This window comes from Crinia signifera, chromosome 6 (assembly GCF_055691185.1).
Source record: "Crinia signifera chromosome 6, ASM5569118v1, whole genome shotgun sequence".
NCBI classification, from domain to species: domain Eukaryota; kingdom Metazoa; phylum Chordata; class Amphibia; order Anura; family Myobatrachidae; genus Crinia; species Crinia signifera.
Window position 1 is genome coordinate 81,616,417 of NC_139222.1, and position 23,050 is coordinate 81,639,466.

General features: G+C 44.4%; 1 long non-coding RNA gene across 5 annotated transcripts in view; it reads left to right on the forward strand.

Moving 5' to 3' along the window:
• Window positions 1-23,050, forward strand: part of LOC146006995 (uncharacterized) — a 100,805-nt gene that overhangs the window by 9,334 nt on the left and 68,421 nt on the right. The window contains exon 2 of one of the 5 annotated variants that reach the window (XR_014444174.1): window positions 680-821. The exons of the other annotated variants lie outside the window; for them this stretch is intronic. This is a non-coding gene — a long non-coding RNA (uncharacterized LOC146006995). The remainder of the gene's footprint in view (window positions 1-679; window positions 822-23,050) is intronic. 5 annotated transcript variants of the gene reach the window in all.

Genomic DNA, 23,050 nt, shown 5'->3' on the forward strand with positions numbered 1-23,050 from the left:
TTAATTACATTATTTTAGCATCATGCTAACATTACTTTAATTGGTCTGATCAGAACTATTAACTTGATTATCTTTGGCAACCAGGACGGATTAAACACTATTAAATATTAAAATCATGTATACTCAATAACTGGGAACCGTCAGTACATAATTGATTGGGTTATCAATGTCATGTTTTTAACATTGGGGGTATGTAGGGATACGTGGAGCCAACAACAGCCACAGCCTAAAATTGACCAGAATGAAATAGCGGGTCTTCCCTTCAGGATAAGCGGCAATTAATTATGCTATCAGCTGTCACCGACGGGCGGTGTTTCACCGCTGCGCAGATATAGTCTCATTTCCCCACGAGGTAGAGGACACCCAGGGGAACACAATACAAGTTATACAATTAATTGACACAAGTGATAAACTAATTACACTAATCGGGCGCCCGCTATAGACCCTGGGTAGCAGTAGCAACATAAGACAAGACACGCTGCTTGACAGCGCTAATAAACAGCAGTGTTTTGACAAACCACGCTGCTAATATCTCCACTAAGTAATCGTGCATACCCTCAACACATTTTTTAGTATTTAATATTTTAGATGTGTATGATTTCACTGTTATGTTTCACGCACGCATATTATTGTTGTTACTTTGTACACTTATTGTTATCACTTGTTTCTTTATTCACAGTCTGCAGCCCCATAGTGACATCACGGGGTCACATGATGTGGAGGCGGAACACTGCATCCGTCTACCCGGAAGTCCTGTGGATTAGCTGCAGACCTGTTTTCATGCACATGTTAATTGAACACTGCTATAAGTCTCTCCCGAGGTAAGATACTCTTGTTTGTGATTTTGCACTGTACTATTTGCACTGAGACCTGATGAAAAGACCAATATGGGTCTTGAAACGTCGTCTTAACCTGGTGTAATGAATTTTTTACCTATATAAACCAACACTGAATTTAAAGCCCGACGAGTGCCGCCTCTTCTTTCTGACAGAACACCCGGCTTTCTGACAGAACACCCGGCTGGGTACTGAAAGAAATATATATATATATATATATATATATATATATATATATATATATATATATATATATATATATATATATATATATATATATATATATAGTAGAATGGGTCCCGGCACTCTGGTATAAGAGCAAGCAGCGACTTGGGTTGCCTTTCCAATCCAAATAAGGACAAATGTAGCAAACGGGCAGGATGGCACTCCCAAGATTTCCACAATGTAGATAAAGAAATAACAGTCAAACACCAATAGCTTGTGTCAACGTTTCGGGCTGAGCCCTTTATCAAGACATGATTGTCTTGATAAAGGGCTCAGGCCGAAACGTTGACACAAGCTATTGGTGTTTGACTGTTATTTCTTTATCTACATTGTGGAAATCTTGGGAGTGCCATCCTGCCCGTTTGAGAGATATATATATATATATATATATATATATATACACACACATACAGAGTACCACAACACTCGCCATCCCTGCGAATGGGGTGCAAACAGCACTCGCCATTCCCAGGTTGGGGTGAAAGTGGCCTGTGACCACATGCTCTAATAAATACAAATACAGGGACTCAACACTCTCCATAATGAACTAACTCACCTTAGTATACAATTAATCAAATAAATACACAGTCACAGGCCACTTTCACCCCAACCTGGAATGGCGAGTGCTGTTTGCACCCCATTCGCAGGGATGGCGAGTGTTGTGGTACTCTGTATGTGTGTATATATGTGGGTTAATTTTTATTAACCTTTGTTACTGTGATCATAGCTTTCTCTTTCACCCCAGATGAGCTAATTTATCTGTAACCTGTTACAGCTGCCCCTTTAATTCTAAGTCAGGTGTTGTGTTAGGTGACTGCCTCATCTTTAAAAGCCATAAGGCACTTGGCAGGTGAGCTTTAAACCAGGAAAAAACACATGTCCACTTTTGCTATGATGTGTCAGCAGTTAACAGGCTCTTGAGAAACAAATTGCTAGTGTAGGACTTGCAGTGAAATGGGGTCCCTTGGCGATGGGCTGCAAGCTTAAATGCATTGATCAATTCATGAACTAAAACCCCATTGTTTATTTGATTAATTGTATACTAAGGTGAGTTAGTTCATTATGGAGAGTGTTGAGTCCCTGTATTTGTGTGTATATATATATATATATATATATATATATATATATATATATATATATATATATATATATATATATATATATATGTATGTATATGTATATATATATATATGTGTGATGATGAATGTTACATTCTTTATCCCTCCATTTTCCATTCTTTGTTATATTAGGCTCTATAGTATCTATGAGGTCAGAATACACATAACATCCAACTGTCCTGATTTTCGCAGGAACATCACATCCTTTTTTTTATTTTTATTTTTTGGGGGGGGGGGGGTCGTTCCCATCTGCTGTTCTTGGGTGGGGGTATAGTTGGGATTTTGCATTGTCACTGCCATTCTGTGTATATGGCCATGGCTATTTGATGCAGATCGCATGTGTGACTTCCAGGATTTCCCAGGGACAGAGAAACTGTATGAGGCTTTGGCCTAGAGCCACCCAGCCCCACCTGCTTGCAGTGATTGGCAGAATGCTTCTTATGGAGCCCACACACGCACCGATCCCGGCGTGCGTTGTGGGCTTAACTAGCACACATAGCATCGCATCGTATGCCTTGTGCATACGATGTGCATGCGATGCGATGCTATGCTAGAAAAAGCTAGTACAAAAAAAAGCTAGTACAAAAAGTATGTGCAGCACATACTTTTTGTACTGTACGATGAGGTGCCGCGGGAGCGCGCACCCCATCGTACAGCATCGCACCGCCGGCAACGGTGCGTGTGTGGGCTCCTTAAGTTTCACTTTCCCAGGGCTGGACTGAGCTGCTGTGATCCTGTGCGCTGGGGCTGGCTGCAGTGTGGCATGGGCAGCAGCATACACCACGCTGGTCATTCCCCCACAGTGGCAAAAATGGGGGCGTAGCCTCACGGGAGTCTCGCGAGCAAAGGCCATTTACCTGCACTTATTCATTGCATTGTTCAATGATAAAGTGCCACTGATCTCACTCACGTTGAGTAATAAATCACAGAGTGATTGACATGAAGTGACTGTTTGAATGCGTCAATCAGAAGTTTACAGGGAGAAATGCAGGTGTGTAATGTCTATTTCCAGGGTGGGGATCTGCTGTCCGTTCCAAACTCATAAGTATAATATCAAGGCCCCCCGCATCATTACTGCTGTGTTTAGTCTGTGTAGCCATAGGGCTGTCCTCAACATCGATGTTCTTGCGTTTAGGCTGCGTATATGTATGCATTTGCAAATGAGTTTGGAATGGCTTTGGTGGACTGTTCATTCCTGGATGGCAGATCATTTGCTAATATTAGCAGTTCTGTAGCCAAGAATTTGCAATTGTATTTGTGTACAAAAATGAGTTAACCCAAACTCTGAAGTGAATGACATAAAAGCTGGGAAAACATCCATCCAGCTACAAATCTGGAATCCGTACCAGGCTGGTCTGCGTAGTTTCATCCATCATGAGGCTACGTTAAAAGTGAGCCCCATTCATTAGCATACTAGCCTCATGATAAATGGCACTGAGGTTCTTCCCAACCTCAGACAATAATAATCAAACTGATCATTTATATCTGACAGCATTTGTTATAAATTGAGGCATTTCTGCTAAAAAAAACACATCCAATACTTGAAATACTCCTGCAAACTGCTGTGAACCAGTAAATTAACCCAATAAATAGCAGAGGAAACTTATTGTGCACAACTGGGCTTAACGCTACCATGACTGCTACACACACAGAGTTGCAGAGGAGGTTCTTGTTTTTTTGCTACTGCTGGAGATTAGCAGCCTCATGAGTGATCTCAGTATAGCAGGGCCGTCTTAACAGCAGTGTGGGCCCCTGGGCAAAGCAATGCACTGGGGCCCTTACCCATTTCCCCCTCCTAGGGGTGGGGGGTGCTATCAGCAGCATCTTTGATGTCCCACGGGTGGCAGGGGGTGCTCTATCTTCCATTCAACATGTAGGACCTGGAGCAGTAACTTCTGCTAATTACTCCTTTACTGCACAGGTGGTGGGAGGGGGCACTGAGCTGTATGAAGGGTCCCTTGTAAATGACTTCCAGGGAGGTAGGGGGTGTTTTATACGCAGGGGAGGGTTGGATAATGGAGTGGGCTTAATAGTCGTCATTTTCCAGTGGAAGGGCAGCTTGTTTGACTGCAGATATCGCCATTATCTGGAAATAGATTTCTTAGCCTTCAATAGTATAAAAACCTAGAGTCCCAACTTTCAGGAGGTGCTGGGGACTTGGGGATCAGAGATCAGGACTGAGCCAGAGCAATCCATTGTCAAAAATATAAAACTGTACACCAGACGTTTGAAGCTGGAGCAGGGACCGGCTGCTGGAAGGCTGAAATCTCTGGTTCTGGGCATGATAGAGACAAGCCGCTAATGTAAGTAGAAAGGAAAGAGTCCCAGCTTTTGTAATATACTCTCAGAAAAAACTCTAAGTCAGAGGTAACCTGAGAAATATGACTGGGAATTGCAATTAACAGGTCGGATGTGGACTGCTGCTTTTAAATTGGATATCTCCAGCTCCCCAGGGCAGATTTTTCAATATTCTGGTATCCCTGTAAAAAGGGGATCCTCAGCTATCAGGGCCCTTATACACCTGGGGCCCCTGGGCAAGTGCCCATAAAGCCCATACGAAAAGACGGCCCTGCAGTATAGGGCTGTTAGAGATTGTCCAAGAAGATATGTAAGGGCATTGACAGGTATGTTGGGGTTTCTTATGAACATGTAAGAAGCATGTAGAACGAGACAAAAATTGTGAATATGGGTTGGTACCAATTGGCAGGGGCGGATTGGCCCACCGGGAAACCGGGCCATTTCCCGGTGGGCCGGCCCAAAACGCCGTAAAAACGGGCCGGCCGCGCTCCCCCTGGACTGTTTGGGCACTTTGCCCACATCCAAGATGGCCACGGGAGGGCTGCTGCGCATGCGCGATAGCGCACAGCACCTCCCGTGGTACTTCCTGTGCGGTGTCAGTGCAGGCTCACACTGCTCGCGTTCCCTACCTGGAGGAAGCAGTGCAGGTGAGAGCCCCCCCCCCCCCGGCCCGCACTACAAACACCGCCCGCCGCCTCACATCACAGCAGCACTACCCTCCCCCCCTCCCCCCCAATGCAGCCTCCGCCAATGCCCCCCCCAGGTTGCCGTCGCCAGCAACCGCCCACCACTACCACCTTCCTGAACTGCCGCAAACGCCAGCATTGAACTATGCTGTAGTGGGTAATGTGGGGTTATGGGGTGGTGGAGTGAGGAGAGTCCAAGGAAAATGCGGGATAATTGAGAGGTGGACATGATTTTCAGGGTGGAAAAGTATGTTTTTTCTTCCTATTTTACCTTTACTATAACGTGTATATATGTATATGTATGTATGTATATGTATGTATGTATATATGTGTGTGTATATATATATATATATCTATATATATATATATATCTATATATATATATATATATATCCAATAAATGTTGCTTGGTACAACAAAGCGCACTCACCAGACTTCATCCACTGTTAAAAAATATTTCTTTAATCCATTTCAATTAAAATCATCCAGCATAGTCGACGTTTCGAGTCATAAAACGACCCTTTGTCAAGACAGCTTCAAGGTGTCATTACTCCATTTGAGCAGCAGCTAACAAAACTGATCACAGGTGTCCTAAAATACCATTATACTCCGCCCAAAAGGATGGGACAAATTCATTCATAGCCAATCATAAAGCAATATCACGCTTAAGGTGTTAATAGCGCAGGTGTAATCAATCAAACTTACCCCTCCAGGTTATGTGGCTCCTGCACGCTGCCGCAAACAACTGACACCAGCGTGTGTTCCACTTATCTAAGGCACTTCCGATATGCGCTTCACTAGCGCGTCATCACTCAGCCGGAGGGCTAGCAGCGTCATCACTCATGTGATGCGCTGATCTTACTGCTATCGGAGCCCAGCGTGCGTTCCACCCAATTAGGGTACTTCCTGTATGCGTGTCACTTACGCAACATCACTATACCGGAGGATTAGCAGCGTCATCACCCATGTGATGTGCTGAGCTTCTCTATGCGTTCCACCTCATAACTTATGCTTCCTGGAACCGCCATTTTGCGTTCCACGCATACAGACATTATGGCTCTGAACCCTAATAAAAATATCAATTAAATTATGGCTTTGTCAGGGTACCTGGTCAACCATTTATCACACAATAATAAAAATGTCAAAATCAATTCCGACGGCAAGAACAATCGATCTTCACCATCGATGTTGATATCAACATGAATTCTCTCCAGTGTTTGATATTAACCTCTGAACTTTTTTTTAAAATAATATATAATGCAAACTAAGGCAAGGAAAAAATCTTGTTTATTTTTTCCTTGCCTTCGTTTGCATTATATATTATTTTAAAAAAAAGTTCAGAGGTTAATATCAAACACTGGAGAGAATTCATGTTGATATCAACATCGATGGTGAAGATCGATTGTTCTTGCCGTCGGAATTGATTTTGACATTTTTATTATTGTGTGATAAATGGTTGTTTGTTTTTAGCTGAGCAGTAGCTGACTGAGCGGTGACCAGGTACCCTGACAAAGCCATAATTTAATTGATATTTTTATTAGGGTTCAGAGCCATAATGTCTGTATGCGTGGAACGCAAAATGGCGGTTCCAGGAAGCATAAGTTATGAGGTGGAACGCATAGAGAAGCTCAGCACATCACATGGGTGATGACGCTGCTAATCCTCCGGTATAGTGATGTTGCGTAAGTGACACGCATACAGGAAGTACCCTAATTGGGTGGAACGCACGCTGGGCTCTGATAGCAGTAAGATCAGCGCATCACATGAGTGATGACGCTGCTAGCCCTCCGGCTGAGTGATGACGCGCTAGTGAAGCGCATATCGGAAGTGCCTTAGATAAGTGGAACACACGCTGGTGTCAGTTGTTTGCGGCATCGTGCAGGAGCCACATAACCTGGAGGGGTAAGTTTGATTGATTACACCTGCGCTATTAACACCTTAAGCGTGATATTGCTTTATGATTGGCTATGAATGAATTTGTCCCATCCTTTTGGGCGGAGTATAATGGTATTTTAGGACACCTGTGATCAGTTTTGTTAGCTGCTGCTCAAATGGAGTAATGACACCTTGAAGCTGTCTTGACAAAGGGTCGTTTTATGACTCGAAACGTCGACTATGCTGGATGATTTTAATTGAAATGGATTAAAGAAATATTTTTTAACAGTGGATGAAGTCTGGTGAGTGCGCTTTGTTGTACCAAGCAACATTTATTGGATACATATGGCATGCATTGGAGAACTTTTGCTATGACCTAAAGCTTTTTGGACACCCCAGCAGTTGTTGCCTATGAGTTTTGCGGGTACATGTGAGTTATCCGGACGCCCGATTTGAAAATCGGGTCGGATCGGGCACATCGCATCGCATCGCATGCGACCATCGGATGCGATGCGATGCGATGCGATGCGATGACCCGATTTTTCCATAGGAATCAATGTTAAAATGGACTGAGTCCATTTTAACATGGAATTCAATGGGAAAAAGGGGTCCTTTTCATACCCCTACTATCCAAGTGGGCATGGAGTTGGATATAAACCTGTGGCGAGCGTAGCGAGCCACCGAGCCCGAAGCGTGGCGAGCGTAGCGAGCCCCGCGAGGGGACACGGAATACCGTCCCCTCGCGGGGCTCGCTTCGCTCGCCACGCTTCGGGCTCGGTGGCTCGCTACGCTCGCCACAGGTTTATATCCAACTCCATGCCCACTTGGATAGTAGGGGTATGAAAAGGACCCCTTTTTCCATAGGAATCATTTTAACATTGATTCCTATGGAAAAATCGGGTCATCGCATCCGATATCGCATGCGATGCGATGCGATATCGCATCGCATCGCATCTGATTGTATGCCTTAACTTAAGGCATACAATCAAAAAATCGGGCGTCCAGATAACTCACAAGTACCGTTTTGCGAGTGCTGCTTGATACACAGGATATATATATATATATATATATATATATATATATATATATATATATATATATATATATATATATATATATATATATATATATATATATATATATATATATATATATATATATATATATATATATATATATATATATATATATATATATATATATATATATATATAATGTAATTTCTGTTTGCTGGAAGCAGGCACTCACCAAAAACGAACTCAGAGCAAGTTGAAAATAGATGGTTTAATCAATCATCATGTATGTCGACGTTTCGATCCGCCACAGGGATCTTTGTCAAGACAAGATATGTCTCAAGCGAGACAAGCAGCACCAGGGAGTGTACATGTATGGTGTCAGTGGTCGGCTTTTATGGGATCACTGTGCTTAATGGGGATACACCCACTTCCTGTTAAACAAAAAAACGGAAGTAGGGTTAAAAGTGCCATCAGCGTTAATCTAAAGGACTAAATTTTATATTATGGAGAGAGCCCTGCTGGCGATTAGCACCTATCAGGAGTTTCTGCTATGTGGCTGGCGTTAAAGCTGACCAATTTGAAAGAAGAGACGCAAACAAGCGAAACAGGAAGCAGCGTGCGTTCCACCGCCGTGGAACGCACGAGCTTCCGGGTACTCGGCTGGAATAAGCCAGCCGGATATTGTTCACTGAGTGGTAAATACAACCAGGAAGTAGCGTGCGCTCCAACGAGATGGAACGCACGCTAACCCGGAAATGGGGGACAGATAAGCTTACCATTGCTAGCGCATAAACCAGGCATAACCTGATGTTAATGAGTGTTACTAATTATATCAAGAACGCGCTGCTTGTCACTCCTGACAAGTAACCAATTAACCAAAATAACTCAAAAATATAATATATGAATTATATGATCATTAATCAATTCCAAGGACTAAATTTGATCCTTATATTAGGTGACCATAAATAACCGACCATAACACACTACCTGATACATCACATAACATGATATCTATGCAACTTCAAAACTATGCATATAAAAAACATGAAAAAGCTGACAGACTGCCTAATAGGGGTCTGCTCATAGAAAAATGACGACAAAAGATATTTTTCTAAAAAATCCTAGAAAAATGGAAAAATATGAGAAAAATAGTAAAAAGAGTGAAAATCCTAGAAAAATGGAAAAATATGAGAAAAATAGTAAAAAGAGTGAAAAAAGTATCAGCACTGTCTAGAAAAATTGAAAAAACTTGAACAAATTTTTCACAAGAAAATGTTATAAGAAATATATTCATTAAGGCCCCGCAGGGCTACTGTCCCCAGGTCATAAATCCACCGAGCTTCACGCTGGTGCAATTTTTTTGCACGATCACCACCACGTAATGGAGGTGGTACAAAGTCGATGAGCATACATCGTAGGCTGGCCACCGAGTGTCCATGCAATATAAAATGTTTTGCCACCGGTTTATCCGATTTTTTGTTCTCCAGGGCTTGGCGAATGGACAGACGATGATGGCCAGCCTACGATGTATGCTCATCGACTTTGTACCACCTCCATTACGTAGTGGTGATCGTGCAAAAAAATTGCACCAGCGTGAAGCTCGGTGGATTTATGACCTGGGGACAGTAGCCCCGCGGGGCCTTAATGAATATATTTCTTATAACATTTTCTTGTGAAAAATTTGTTCAAGTTTTTTCAATTTTTCTAGACAGTGCTGATACTTTTTTCACTCTTTTTACTATTTTTCTCATATTTTTCCATTTTTCTAGGATTTTTTAGAAAAATATCTTTTGTCGTCATTTTTCTATGAGCAGACCCCTATTAGGCAGTCTGTCAGCTTTTTCATGTTTTTTATATGCATAGTTTTGAAGTTGCATAGATATCATGTTATGTGATGTATCAGGTAGTGTGTTATGGTCGGTTATTTATGGTCACCTAATATAAGGATCAAATTTAGTCCTTGGAATTGATTAATGATCATATAATTCATATATTATATTTTTGAGTTATTTTGGTTACTTGTCAGGAGTGACAAGCAGCGCGTTCTTGATATAATTAGTAACACTCATTAACATCAGGTTATGCCTGGTTTATGCGCTAGCAATGGTAAGCTTATCTGTCCCCCATTTCCGGGTTAGCGTGCGTTCCATCTCGTTGGAGCGCACGCTACTTCCTGGTTGTATTTACCACTCAGTGAACAATATCCGGCTGGCTTATTCCAGCCGAGTACCCGGAAGCTCGTGCGTTCCACGGCGGTGGAACGCACGCTGCTTCCTGTTTCGCTTGTTTGCGTCTCTTCTTTCAAATTGGTCAGCTTTAACGCCAGCCACATAGCAGAAACTCCTGATAGGTGCTAATCGCCAGCAGGGCTCTCTCCATAATATACAATTTAGTCCTTTAGATTAATGCTGATGGCACTTTTAACCCTACTTCCGTTTTTTTGTTTAACAGGAAGTGGGTGTATCCCCATTAAGCACAGTGATCCCATAAAAGCCGACCACTGACACCATACATGTACACTCCCTTGTGCTGCTTGTCTCGCTTGAGACATATCTTGTCTTGACAAAGATCCCTGTGGCGGATCGAAACGTCGACATACATGATGATTGATTAAACCATCCATTTTCAACTTGCTCTGAGTTAGTTTTTGGTGAGTGCCTGCTTCCAGCAAACAGAAATTATATTTGGGATTTCAATTCCCTTAGAGTGGAGCACCTCCCTGTTGTCCTGTGACTTACCTGTGTGCGGATCCTCCTACCAGTGTATATATATATGTATGTGTGTGTGTGTGTGTGTGTGTGTGTGTGTATATATCACAAGCAAGGCTGTTACCAGGGTAATTCAGGGACTGATAGGTAAGGTTAGTGTAATGTACAGCACTGAAGAGTATGACTTCATGCAGTGGTGTTCTGCTTCTGGATGTGGGACCATTTGTAGACAACAAGTAGATAGGCAGCCATTAGTTCGACAACTCATTAGGTCGACATGCTTTTAGGTCGACATAACATTAGGTCGACACTGCCATTGGGTCGACAGTCAAAATGTCGACATGGGTTTTTTCACTGTTTTTTGGCCGAAATGTCGACATGGACACAGTCTGAAGTGAACCGCAGCCCCTCGCATCGCTCGCCATGCTTCGAATTATATTAAATGTAAGATTTTATTATTTGCCATTTTGCATTGTTTTCTGGCCGGACCGTTCTGCCTGAAGAGCAGTGGTCACGCCCCCTCCGCCAGAGCACACTGATTAACACCTGCTGTGACTCAGCAGGCCTGTGGCAGCGGCTGGAAGCAGGGTGAAAGCTCCGTAGTCAGGACAGCATGCATCGGGAACCTGGCCTGCAGTGGCTCCTCTTTCTCCTCCTGCCAGCACCTTCCTCCTCCAGTGGCTGCCAGACCGAACATAAACAGTGAGTACTTCTTTTTCTCTCTCTCTTTCTCCATCTGGGGCCCATTTATCAAGTAACATTTGCGGCTAAATCCCTGAAAACGCCCGGGGGTTAACCGCAAATATTATGTATCACTGAAATGTATTAAAGGGGACCGCAGCAGGAATCTCCGACCTCTGCTGCGATCCCCCCCTGAACCCCTCCGGCCGCATCCCCCATAGGTTTCTATGAGGGATGCGAAGCTGCCCGATGTATCAACATCGGGCAGCCCGGCATCGCACCCCTGGGCTATCGCCATTCTGTTATGGCGATAACCCATTGTAGCCTATGGCTACACATCGCACTGCCGAGCAGGGCAGTGCGGTCAGAGAGGTCGGCAGGGGTCAGCGCATGCATTCCGGATCAGGGCTTCGCATCCCCATAATGATACATCTCGGCGGTATCAGATACCGCAATGCGATGCCTGGCGATGTCATCACGCCGGGATCACTATAGAATGATAAATGCGCCTCTCTCTCTGTGATCCCTTTCTCTCTCTGTGATCCCCCTCTCTCTCCCTCTCTCCCTCTCTCTCTCTCTCTCTGTGATCTCTCTGTGATCCCTCTCTCTCTCTCTCTCTCTCCCTCTCTCTGTGATCCCTCTCTCTCTGTGATCCCTCTCTCTCTGTGATCCCCCCCCTCTCTCTCTCTCCCTCTCTGTGATCCCTCTCTCTCTGTGATCCCCCCTCTCTCTCTCTCTCTCTCTCTCTCTCTCTCTCTCTCTCTCTCTCTCTCTCTCTCTCTCTCTCTCTCTGTGTGTGACCCCCCCCTCTCTCTCTCTGTGATCCCCCCCTCTCTCTCTCTGTGATCCCCCCCCTCTCTCTCTCTGTGATCCCCCCCCTCTCTCTCTCTCTGTCTGTGATCCCCCCCCTCTCTCTCTCTCTCTCTCTCTCTCTCTCTCTCTCTCTCTCTCTCTCTCTCTCTCTGTGTGATCCCCCCCCTCTCTCTGTGATCCCTCTCTCTCTCTCTCTCTCTCTCTCTGGTCCCTCCCTCTCTCTCTCTCTCTGCGATTCCTCTCCCTCTCTCTCTGCGATCCCTCTCTATGATCCAGTGGCAGAGATACCATAAGGCAGCCCCCGCTGCTGCTTGAGGGAGCAGGGACTGCGTGGGTTCTGGACAAGTGAGGGCACTGTTCACATATATCATAGTGTGGTCGCCGACCTGTCGGCCACTCTGCAGCTGCCTGTCCATCCATCCATCTCTCGCCGCTGCAGCCCGGCTTTCCATCCATCTCCCACCGCCCTCCCATCCGTCCCTCCATCTCCTGCCACTGCATTCCCCTGAGACAGACCAGATGCCTGACAGGCAGGGAGTACAGCGCTAAGCACTCCCGGCACTTCCGGGTAGCGCTGCTCCCTGTCAGACACTAGAGGTGAAATATGACCTCTAGAGTCGGTCTCCTCCTCAGAGGAGGAAGCAAGTAATTTCTATTCTTTTTCAGGCCTCAAACCACCGCCACAGCCTCCTCCTCCACGGAAGCCGCAGCATTCATGAGACTCATCACCTCACCCACCTTTTCCATAAGGACCCGCCTCAGCCTCCTCCATGGGATCCCTGCTGCCTGACACCGACCATCGCCCTGCTGCTGCAATAGGTATGACACTTGTATATTAAATTGGAGGGTGTGGTGTTCAGTACAGGGGGGGGTGCAGGCACATACGGTTACCTATCTCAATCCCCTTCACTCCCTTTCCCCCACTCTTCTCTATCTCTCTTTTTCTCTCTCTTTTTTTCTCTCTCTCTCTCTCTCCTTCTGTCTCTCCTCTCTCCTTCTCTCTCCGCTCTCATACCTATCCTTCTTTCTCTATTCTCTCCGCTCTCCTTCTCTCTCCTGTCTGTCTCTTACCATTCTCTCAGAGAACGTGCACCCTGGCACACTAATCCCCTCATGCCACCCCGTCCCCTATAATGGTGCCCCCCTATCAATTACTTCTGGATCTGCCCCTGGCTGTGACCGCTATGATTGTGAAGCTGAGCTCCACTGGATGAGGCGGTGACACAGCCACGGCAGCAGCTACTGCGGGAGAGAGGCAGGAGGTGTATCCTATTTTCCTTCCTTCATCTGCCCGCTACACTGCCTGTTGTCTGCCAACCCGCCCAGCCACCTGATGCCTGCTGCCCACCAGCAGGTTATAAAAGTTTAATACATTTTGAGGAACTTTTTTTAAATGTTTTTAGATAATGAAAGGTGCAAGGTTGGTTAGGGGGATGGAGAGGTGCAGGGGGGACAGAAAGGTGCAGGGGTAACGGGATGAAGAGATGCAGGAGGTAAAGGTGTAATGGGGGGACAGACGCATGCAAGGGTGGCTGGGGGAACAGAAAGGTGATGGAGGGGTGCAGACCGCGAGACAACATGCACTATTTAGAGAGGCTGGGGGCATGGCCAGCAGCTCTCAGAGCGCTGGCCAGGCCCCCATAGCAGAAAAATGAGGGACGTGGCCTCGCAGGAGTACCACGATAGTAGGTCATGCCCCCTAATTTTCGGAGTCACAAAATCTTGGAGACACAATTAGAAAGGATCTGGCGTCAACGCGTTTCGTACCCACAATGGTTGGGAACTTTTTCAAGACAAGTGTCTCCAAGATTTTGTGACTCCTTCTACAACCCTGCACTACGGCTCACCATTAGCCGCGCTACCAGCATTTATTTCCTAGCCGGTATCTACCGCCAACATCACTACCGGCATTTGGACATATAAGCGACGGCTCACTGATGCTTGTGAGACCGACCTTTATTCTACAGCTACCGCTTAATGTGAGCCGCACTGTCGGCTAATACTACACAGCCGCAATCCATCATCAGCCGTGGGACCGGCTCCGACTGAAACTTAAAGCCGCTGTTCAAACATCATATTCGCGGGCTTTCTGGTCCGACGGCACGGGCTCTCTATACACTGCCCCGGTGGGTCAGTATACTTCGGGAGATTCTGACATCAGGGTTGAGCTTTGGTCGAATAATGCTCCCCACCATCACTGCCGCTCACAGCACGGGCTTGGTGTACTTCTACAAAAATCTCAGAGGTACACACTGGTCGATTTAACATCAGGGTTGAGCAATAAACGAATAACGCTCCCCACCTCCATTACCATCTATAGGTGAGATACCTTATAATTGTAGTATCTACTGTCCACTGATGAACTGCCTATTATACCTAGTGCATGTACCGTATACATGCTAATTGGCAAACAACCTTATTTCTGCGGGCATATTACAAAGGAGATTCACTATTAATTTCTTTCTTGAGGTTTTATTTAAATCCAAATCTGAATACCGATATATCTACTTATTCTTGGAGACACACCTGCAATTGACATTTTAGTCCATATGTTTTTAGATAACAATTTTTTCTAAATTTTTCTAATTTTTTTTCCAAGGTGTTTTTTATTAATTGTATTATTAATTGTACTGTACATTATATATGTTTTTTCTTTTATATTTATATATCTATAAAAATAATAATTTTCAAAAGCGTGTCTAGTGTGCTTTTTTGGTCAGCAGACTATCACTCAGAGTGTCCTATAATACTCAGCAGTGCAATTGTGTTAATACCCTCCCATGTAAGAAGCATGTGGATAGGGTAAATAACCTTTAGTGGGGTCTAATGGTGTGTGAATTATGTATGATGTCCTATAATTACACATTATGAAATGCCATGGCAGATAAGTCCTTGAAAGAATATCTGATATAATATAAGGGGAATCTGGGGAGATTTCATGAGTATGCAGATGGAAGATTGGTAGACTTATGGGCGTCTAAGGTCACTGATGGCATGTAGGGGTGATGTGTTGGCAGTAAGCGATGCAGGCCATTTAATTGGCACCTGGGAAGTCTGCTTGGCATGTGGGTGGTCTAGCTACATAGTGGCCATTTTACATATTTATTTTTAGTACCAGTTATCTCCACTGCAATTGTGTATGTGGCATTAATGGAGGACTGCTGTGGCACTGCACTAGTAACAACACTGTTACTAGTGCAGTGCCACAGCAGTCCTCCATTAATGCCACATACACAATTGCAGTGGAGATAACTGGTACTAAAAATAAATATGTAAAATTTATTTCCAATGCGCAACACCATTGGTGAGGTGCATTGGAAGACTACCCTACTTGAAATCAGGCATGGGTAGCTTGCATTGCTGCACATAATTGAATCTGCTCACATTATTGGTTTAGTATTGTGTACCTTGGGGTTTATTGAGTATTGGTTGTAATTTTACGAAAACACAAAACAACAACTGTCCTCCCTAACATGCTGGGGGCTGACCAGAATGCCAGATCATCCCCACGACACAATTGCAAGATTGCATCACTAAAGTGTAAATGCTTCAAAGAACAGCAACTTATTTTCATAACTAAGGTAGCCTAGATGCAAAGGCGCCACCACTGGGCAGGTTTAGGCATTTGCCTAGGGCGCCGTCCACTGGAGGGTGGTAGTGAGCTGGAAAGCTACCGCAGCAGAGGAGCAGGAGAGCCGGAGGAAGGAGCTCACAGGTGTTCGGTAAGTAAACATCGCACGCCCCCCCCCCCCCCCCAGCAGCCGGGCAGCCACATCGCAGACACCTCCCCCCCCCCAGTGGACACCCTACCCGCCTCGGCCCTGCCGATGCCACAATGTTTTGACCCTAATCATCTGCGTGTCATGGCACACAGCAAACTGCCTCTTAAGCAGTTCAGACACACTTCTGTTGTCCAGACCATTCCCACCCAATGCAGCATCTCTGCTCGCCTAACGCTGCATCCCTACCATCATTTAGACTGCGGTTGTGTATTCCAGAGGCATACTCAGAATTATTTTTTCATATTTTGAGTATAAAGCTGAATTGTCCCTTATGCAAGCAATCAGGCACGTTCTGAGAACAGCCGGGAATTGTCAAGCTCAAGGCTGCAGCTTGATTATTTCCATCTGCTTCTCGCAGCCATGCCTCCTTCTCGACGCTTGGCAGATGGGGCATTGAATCTTGCCTGCCAAATCAGTGTTGAGCCGGCCGAGAACGGAACAGGGTCACGGCTGACGGGCCAGCCCGACAGTCGTGATCCTGCATTGAATACCCCCTTTATTGACTTTTTCTCCTCTCCAACTATTTCTACTCTACTGTACTTTAAAAGCTAAATTTAGACTTAAATGATGTTAAAATAATGGTAAATATAGATTTTGACCATGTTTTAAGCATTGTATAAACATTTAGCTGAAAACTAGTGAAGCATGGTAGATTATTGAATGAATTGAAATACTCTGAATAAAATGTCATTGCTCTCTTGGGTGAATACTTATATCATTTGACTATTAAAACATTCAGCTTGTTCTGCTGACTTTGGAAAAGATGCTTCAGCTTCAGCTACATTTAATACCAACTGTGCAAGTTTTTTCAGATTTCATGAGTGAGCTTATCCTAATTGATAGATATAGATACAATGCTTAATAAATCTTACGGCAGTAGAGAAATGGAATAATGATTAAGCTACATTGAATAAATTGGCTGTCATGGGAGCTGCTTGTCTATCAGCAGGTTTTGGTAACATTATCTCATTCTTATTATCTAGGTTATGCCTCTCACAGCTGCAAACACTACAGGATAGAGTGATAAAGATCCTTCAATTATGTTTCTGGCTTAAAGAGCGATCATAATTTTAAATATGCTTTGTTCTGCATGTTTATTGAATCAATGCATTATTTCTAACATTATTCAAAGCTTGACAGGTTTTTTTTTTTTGTTTTTTTTTATCAAAGTAGTAGTAAGTCCTCCAATGCAATGACACAGGGATGGAAACTGTTTGCATAATATTAGGACCCTTAATGAAATGTATTGAATCACAATACTGTTCACCAATGTTACTGTGGGGCATTTTCATTTATGTAACCTTGAAGGTTTCACAGACGTTATATGTTTAATGGCAAATGACAAGGGCTTTCTTGTGCAACTAAAATATATAAAACAGGCAAAGGCTAAAAACCTATAGCTATTACTAAAAATGATGCCGTTTATGAAAAATGGATGTTTATTTTGGAGATTTGTTGGCATTTTTTTGGTTCCATTGGTAAGATGAATCTAAAAAGCAACTAGTGGGCCTGATTCATTTTAAGTCACAGTTGTGCTTCAAAAGCAGAACTGTGACCGCTGTCTCTAACATGCTGGCGGGGCTTTCCAGCATGACTAGCTCCTCCCCGCAATCTGATTTCAATTTATTTGGGATTGAGGGGCAGATTTATTTAGCTTGGTGAAGTGATAATGTGGCTGGTACTTTATCACTGGCCAATCAGCTCCTACCTGTGAAGTTAGAGGCTTGGTTTGAAAAATGACAGGTAGTAACTGATTGGCCGGTGATAAAGATCAGACACTTTATCACTTCACCGAGCTTAATAAATCTGCCCCTGAACCACAGAAATGTGATGCAATCACATTTCAATGGTTGCTATCTGCCTGTGCACCCGTTTTCTGGCTTGCAGCAGCTGAGTTTCAAGTCACAGATGCCGCCCTAAAACTCGTCTCATCCTGCCGGTGAAAGGTACCTCTGCGCCCCAGGCAAGTCGCTCCATTGAGTCTCAGTGCATACATGCTATGGCTGTGCAAGCATAGAAGTGCGAAGATCATTGAATAGTGATTTTTGCACTTCTGTGAGTCGTTTTCCTAAAGATCTTTGTTCCGGGCACAAGACGAGAGGTTTCCAAACTCAGTCCTCAAGGCACCGCAATGGTCCAGATTTTACGTGTATCCATGGCTCAGCACACATTTGTCTGGGGTACTAATTGTCACCTGTAACCAAGCATGGATATATTTAAAACCTGGAACATTAAGTGCCTGGAGGATAGTGTTTGGGAACTCTGCACTAGACCCTTACTGCACATGAACAGGAGGGTTGGGATCATTTGGTCCACAGCATGAGGGTCGACCCCATTGGGTCGACATGGGGCTAGTCGACATAAGAAAAGGTCGACATGGTTCTAGGTCGAAAGGTCATTAGTTGGACAGGTCGTTATTTTGACAGGCCATTAGTTTGACAATGTCTAGGTCGACAGTGAAAAGGTCGACATGGTGTTTTTCACTGTATTTTTTTTTTTTTACCTGAATGTCATCACAGTCGACATGGACACAGTTTAAAGTGCACTACTCTACGCTCGGCACACAATTTTATTCTCCCACCACGCCCTAGTGGATGGTAGGGCATGAAATACCGCCTGTCGGCTCAAAAAACAGTGAAAAACCCCATGTCGACCATTTGAAGTAATTTTGTGCTTGCGGAATATGGGGTGTGGCTTCTCAAAAGAAGGTGTGTCTTTAATTGTAAAAAGTCCTAGGTAAACGGTAGAACCGAGCGCTAGTATGAGGTGCTTTTCAATTAGTGTGAACTAAGCAGCTGTCAATAAGTGGTTATAGTGGGCCACTAAAGAATACTTAACAAAACAACAAAATATAGGCAGCGCTACATAAATAGAATTTAACACATATAGGGGATTGCCTGTTAATAATTTATTTATAACACAATAGTAAAACTAAAAACCTATAATTAAAAAATACAAGTATTAAAAAATAATAATACCCTTTTCTGATCAATGGGGGGATTGGTATAGACTGACCATCCTACACCAATCCCCCCCCCCCCCCATTGACCAGAAAAGGGTATTTATTATATATATTTTTTTAATACTTGTATTTTTATTGTTTTTAGTTTTATTATTGTTAGTTATTAATAAGAATTTAACACATATAGGGATTGCCTGTTAACAAAATATAGGCAGCGCTACATAAATTGAATTAAGTGTCTTTAATTGTAGTATACCACACCATGTACCCTGATACACATTCTATTCCAAAATAGAAGGATTCCTTATGCTCTCTAATAATATTGCCCCTTACACATTATGCCAAATGGAATGAGCTGAAATTCACATTATGCCACGCGGAATGAGCAAACATTCACATTATGCCACGTGGAATGAGACCAAATTCAGGGAGGTGTGAGAGGGAATAGAAGCAAGCTAATATTATTCAATGAGCAGCAGTGAGGCTATTTTCTACAGTGATGCATAGGAGGAGGCGGCTGAGGTTGGCAGCAGCGGTGCAGAAGAGGCTGTGGTCAGGACAGAGTGAATGAAGATAGAGGGCCTTATTCTTGTTCACTCTTTCTGACAAATTCCTTCTTAGATTGACAACACCATGTGCACTGCAGGAGGGCAGCTGTAAAATGTGCAGAGAGAATTAGATTTGGGTGAGGTATTTTGTTTCTGTGCAGGGTAAATACTGGCTGCTTTATTTTTACACTGCAATATAGATCTTACTTTGAAGTAAAACCCCACCCAAATCTAATTCTCTCTGCACAAGTTACATCTGCCCCACCTGCAGTGCATATGGTTTTGTCCCTCTAAGAAGGATATTGTCAGAGTGAACTAGAATAAGGCCCAGAGTGACAGCTGGAACAGAAAGAGGGACATAGGGACAGAGAGTGATGGCAGTGAAAGGGAGTGGGGCAAAGTGGGGTAGCAGGGATTTAGGGACTGGGACAGTTACTGCAGTAACAGAGTGAGATAGCAGGTACAGTGAAAGGGAGTGTCATAGCAGGGACATAAGGACAGGTAGAGGGACAGATAGGAAGAGTGACAGCAGGGTTATAGGGACAAGGCAGAGTGATAGCAGGGACATAAAGAAACAGCAGCAACATAGGGAAAGTGAGAGTGATAGTAGGCACATGGAGTGACAGCATGGACATACAATTGGGAAAGTGAAAGATGGCAGGGCAAGATTACCTTAACTTAAGCTGGGTATAGCTGTGGAGGAGTCTGGTTTTGGCAGAGCAGAAAAAGAGGCAGTAGTTAGCAGCGACTGCTGGGTGGAGAAGTCTGCAGTCAGTACAAGAAGAGTGACAGCATGGACAAGAAGAGGGACAGAGCAGGGGACTACCTGAGGGGACTACCTGCTCTGCAGTCAGTGGGTGGGTAGAGGGGTACAGGGGGTTGCCGAGGACCATCCATTCAGCAGGTCAACAGGTAGGGAGTGGGGTGAAGAGTCATCTTATCTGTGTCTGGTGGATAGAGGGCTAACTAGCTCTCTGCTCTGCAGCCGGCAGGTAGAGAGAGGAGTACGAAAGTCTGCCTGCTCTGTAGTTGGTGGGGAGGGAGTGGGTTACAGAGGACCATCTGCTCTGCAGCTGGTGGGTGGGTAGAGGGGGTATAGAGGGCTGCCCACTCTGCAGCCAGCATGTAGGAATAGAGGTGCGGAGGGTCACCTGCTCTGCGACTGGCGAGAAGGGTAAGGAGTGTGGAGGGCCCTTTTCTCTGCAGCTAATGGGAATGTAGAGAGGTAAAATAGGGTGCTTACTCTGCAGCTCTTCATCTCGTGGGTGCATAGAGGGGTATAGTAGGCTTCCTGCTCTGCAACCAGTGGGTGGGTAGAGGGGTACAGAGGACTGGAAGTTCGGAAACGCTCTGGAACCAGTGGGTGGGTGGGTAGAGGGGTTTAGTGGGCTGACTGCTCTGTAGCCAGTGGGTGGGTATAGAGGGCTGCCTGTCCTGCAGCTGACATGTAGGGATAGTGGTGAAGAGGGTCATCTACTATGTAGCTGGCCAGATGGGAAAGGGGTTCAAAGTGCCCTCTGCTCTGCAGCCATTTGGATGGAAGTGGGGTATAGTGGGCTGCTTGCTCTGCAGCTGGTGGGAAGGGAAAGGGATATGGAGGGTGCTCTTCAGCTGACAGGTGGGTAGAGGGCTATAGTGGAATAGTAGTGGTAAGTGACTTTGTGCGCTGACACCCTCCCAGTGAATGACGTGACCGTGAGGTGAAAGAGCACCTTATTTCTTTATACAAAGTGAAAGTGAGTGTAAATGTAAAACGTTTACTCTCCTTATCTTACATGTCTTGTCTAGGCACTGTGCTAGGAAACAAGTAACCACAAGAAGAAAAAAAGACAGTTGTCGGCGGATGCACTCCTATTTGGAGAATTTGTAATAAAGTGCTTTTATACACAATTTTCTTTTAAAAAATGGGAGCTCCAGTTATCTTTATTATTATGTTTTTTGATAAGGAGGTGCCCATTGGTATGCGAAATTGGAAGAGTTTAAAAATTGTACACAAACAATGACATAAATTGTGTTGGAAAATAAAGAAAGTGTTGATAGAATATAAAACGTGTTGGCAGATTTTATTTAAGGAAGATGTAGCTTATAATTTCAGGAGTAATTTCCCTTATTGTAAATGTCAATACGTGGATGGAACACACCACTGTGCTATTTATGGAGTTGATGAATTAAATATGGCCTTAATAGGCTCAGTACTATTCCGGTAATAGCTCTTTCATCAATCACACTCCTGGGGGTTTACATTACACATAGTTTACACCCATTTTTAATACACAGTATACATTTTTTCACGGTATAAATTTTTGTGCAAGATTGAGTATGGAGCGTCAACTGTCCAGCTCAATGTATAGGTTCCCTTGTTACACCAGCTTCTCTGCTGGTAGACAGTGTCAATACAGTATCAGATACTTGTGGCAATCACACACTCTGCAGAAATTGCTACTTTGTATTGTGTGGAATTATCTGCTGTTTTACATGGACTGGTTAAGCCCTTACTTGGTCTGGCTTATGGGGACCTCTGCTGGATGCAGGTGGTATGTGGCTAATTTCTAGCACACACATTATATGGGGTTAATACACCATCCATAAATACCCTGTGGAATGACCACAGTTTATTTGCACAGGAACCTGTTCAGTGTTGGACAGTGTTATTCCCACACCTGTATGTTGGGAGGTCAGACTGCTCCGGGTGCAATGACCCTATCTAATACACGTGGTGGACCAAACACATTAAAATCACATTAAATCACATTAGCTAACATCAATATATCCTATAATCTGCCAAACACGGGGTTGTGACACGTGTTTCGCATCAGAGCTTTCTCAAACAAGCCAAACGATTGACACCCATGTTCTGGGCTATATTCGTATGTCCAGCCTATCGCTGGCTCCGTTGGTGGTCAGGTGGAGTTTTCAGCCTATCATCCGGCTGATTATCCGGCCTCGCTCACTGAGCGCTTCCGCCCGTCTCCTGTCGGGTACTGGCGGCGTCTGCTGTGACGTCAGGACGCGGACCACGTTAGTACTTGGTCATGACGCGCACTGAGTCACATGGGCGGTTAGAGCCTATCACGGCGGTGATGTTGTTGCCGCCCGTGCGTCTGCTTATTCTATACTGCGCCCTGGACTCTGTATGTCTCATAACATTCCTAATTTTTTGTACTTATATTTCCGTTCATGTATTTCACTGGGCTCATTTTTGTACTGGTCTATGTGTCCCGATTGGCGTGTACCACCTGGGTTCATCCTATGTACTGTTAAGATGCAAGGTGATTGCGTAGTTATACTGTGTTTATGCTTTTGAGCCTGATGCAGGGTCTGCCCTGTACTCTGTATGCATTGAGTTTGTTATGATCTTGCTGGATGCTGGTACCTAACATCTTTGTCTAGTAGGTGATGCTGACTATGTGGTACCCTGTTCTCTATACATGGCCCTTTGGGCAGTTGCTGTAATGGTGATAATTGTGGGACAAGGGAGGGTGAACTTGATGTATTACATGGT